This window comes from Tarenaya hassleriana, unplaced genomic scaffold (assembly GCF_000463585.1).
Source record: "Tarenaya hassleriana unplaced genomic scaffold, ASM46358v1 Cleome99, whole genome shotgun sequence".
Lineage (NCBI taxonomy): Eukaryota > Viridiplantae > Streptophyta > Magnoliopsida > Brassicales > Cleomaceae > Tarenaya > Tarenaya hassleriana.
In genome coordinates, this window is record NW_010972326.1 from 126366 (window position 1) to 129765 (window position 3400).

Consider the following 3400-nt stretch of genomic DNA (forward strand, 5'->3'; position numbering starts at 1 on the left):
ATATGGTCACATGGTGATATAGTCACATTAGTCACAGGTCATTAGAATAATGGTTCTCATAGATCTCAAGGATGACACGGTACTATGTTCACAATATGGCCACATGGTACTATGTTTACATGGTCACATGGTACAATGTTCACATGGTCACATGGTACTATGTTAACATGGTCACATGGTACTATGTTAACAGAGTCACATGGTACTATGTTAATATGGTCACATAGCACTATGTTAATATGGTCACAATATCACATGGTCACATGATTCAGAATAGTCACATGATATTATATGTTTACATGGTCACATGTCCATAGAGTCCAGAATAGTCAAATTGATCTACATTTTGTATTTATGCTTTCTACAGCTATAATGGACGGGTGAGATGAGAGATCGACAGTTGTATACTTTCTATATGATGTTAGGTGGATAGTGAATAAGAATGAAGAATATGAATGAAAAGAAAAGTTTATAGAAAACCAAAGTATGTTATTCTTTTGTCCCTCTGTGAGGTGACCTATAGTGAATTTATTCAAGAGTTATATGCTAAGATGAAAGTATAAAAAGATAAACAGAGATAAGGTTGGAGTTATTTGCCAAATATCAAAGAAAACAGAAAGCTGACTAACGTATAATACACGTTCATATTTATCTATTGGATAAATATATTGAATTCGATGTATGCTTTATGTGGAGATGGGAGAGGTACGTGTGAAAATTGATGGTAAACAAAACGTTGAAGATGAGCTTATAATTCCTGAGAGAACGCATAATTTTGGAAGACAAGCGGAAGTTGCGTACGACATTGATCTTAAACTCGAAATGTTGGAGTATAACAAACAAAATTGCTCATATAATGGAAGGCAGACGGAAAAGTTTGAGACCTATGTTATAACAAGAGTATTAACATCAACAATGTGTGAGAAAACGCATAATTTTTAATGAATAGAGATACATAAACTGTATAATAATTTTGTATTGTATTCCATGTAATTTGGTTCCATGTTGTATTATATTCTATATACTTTGATTTTATTTTACATATTAAAATACAGCAAATAAGTTATCTTATATGACTACCGATTGTGACCCATTGTGACCAGCATGTGACCAATGTGACCATAGTGCAATTTTACACTATGTGACCATTGTGACCGGATGTGACCTGTGACCAAGTGACAAAGGTAAATATAGGTTAAAACGTGTTTTTTAAACTTTGGCGTGTTATAACAAGGTATAAGGAATATAAATATAGTGGTAATGAGAGATTTATAAGACATTATAAGGAGTTTGTAATACAAAAACACCAAAATTGTCAAAATCCTTCATAAAATACTATGAACACATATGAAACACATATGTGAAGATTACTTTTGCACCAACAATTTGAAGAAATCCATTTTTACTCTTCAATATAATACAAAAGGGGTTTTATGGAACATGTGAAAGCATTCATGTTGATTCATTTGAAAGAATCGACAAAATCGGCCCTTGTGACCCACTGTGACTAACTGTGACCCAATGTGACCGAAATATTGTGGGACCCAGTTTTCATATGCAATGTTTTTTGTGGGGTCCAGTGTCATTTAAATGTGCAGAAATATTACGGTTGACAATTCAACTCAAGATTTCGGTGGGACCCATTTGATTATTATTTTTCAACCCAATTTATTCCTCTAATATTTTCCACCCATATTACGTATTGCCATTAAAAAATGGAGATTTTTTCTATAGGATCAATTCTTTATTCAATCTTATATTTTTTTTCTCCAATATTTTAAGCCAAAATTTTTTTCTATAACAATTTTAACTCGAATTTTTCTCTAAAATATAAATAAGTTCATATTTTTAATAAAAAATAAAAAGAAAAGTTCATAATTTAGGATGCTATCAAACAAACAAAAAGAGATTATAGTTAGAGTTTTAAACACCTAAATCCATATTTTGTTCTCTAACAATTTTAATCCAATATTTTTCCTCCAACGACATTTTCACATGCAATGTTTTTTGTGGGACCTATGGTCATCCAAGTGTGTAAAAAAATTACGGTTGACAATTGAGTCCAGATTTTCAATGGGACCCATTTGATTATTATTTTTAAACCCAATTTTTTTTTTCGTCCAACATTTTTCAACCCATATTTTGTTAACTCTATAAACAAGTTCATATATAAAATAAACAAAAAATATAAATAAAAATTCATAACTTAGAATTCTAATAAATAAACAATAGAAGGTCATATTTAAGATTGACAATAAAAAGAGATAAATTACTAACTGAAATAAAAGTTAGTCATTTCTAGTTGAAATAAGAGTTAGTCAACGACGTTCCTGCATATCCAAGTGGAAGATGTGAAGTACGGTTCGAGACCGGCCAAAATTGACAAGTCGTCCAATTTTTTCCCACCACTTGATGTGCTCCGTGAAAATAGCGTCATCGAATTCTTTAAAATGCAAAGTCGTAGATCATATATTGTCTCCTCATGTCAGCATTCTGGATTATGTCATCATATGATTGTGTGACATGATACCATGAGACCGTGTGACATGGTACCATGTGACCATGTGACATGGTACAATGTGACCTTGTGACATGGTACCATGTGACCGTGTGACAATGGTACCATGTGATCGTGTGACATGGTACCATGTGACCATCTTACATGGTACCACGTGACCGTGTGATGATACCATGTGACCCTATGATATGGTACCATGTGACTGTCTGATATAGTATCATGTGACCGTCGGACATGATATCTGTGATTATGTAACCTGTGATCATGTGACCAAGAGACCTGTGACCATGTGATGTAAGATAACTTAATGTAAACTTACAGTATCTGTGAGCCATATTCCAAGTGATCTAAAAAACTATGTAACCTTGTGACCATATAATCATGTAACCTATATGATCATCTCATCTGTGAACTTGTGACCATACACTCATATGACATATATGACCCTGTGACCTTTATGACTGTGACCGCGTGACCATGTCATTCGAATCTTTATGTCATCCACATATCCAAACATTGATCCATATGATATTGTGGTCTATATGACTGTCCTAAATGTCTCTATGACTGAAACTCATCCATTTCACTTGATTTTAACCATGAACCCTCAAACCTAACAGTCTATTTTGAAATCCCCAAAATTTTATAAATACCCAAAACCCTAATGCTTTAACGGTCAAATTGCGAAACCACACTTCGACCCAACAATAAGAAATGTCAAAATCAAACAAATCTTAAAATAAATCGAAGTTTAACCTACCGTGTGTTTGTCTAATTACGCAATCTCCATACGGTTCTTATTCTCGCTCAAAGATTGCAAGGAAGATGAACTTGACCATGATCTTCGCTATTGTCGTTACTTCTTCTTCCGATCTCTATTGT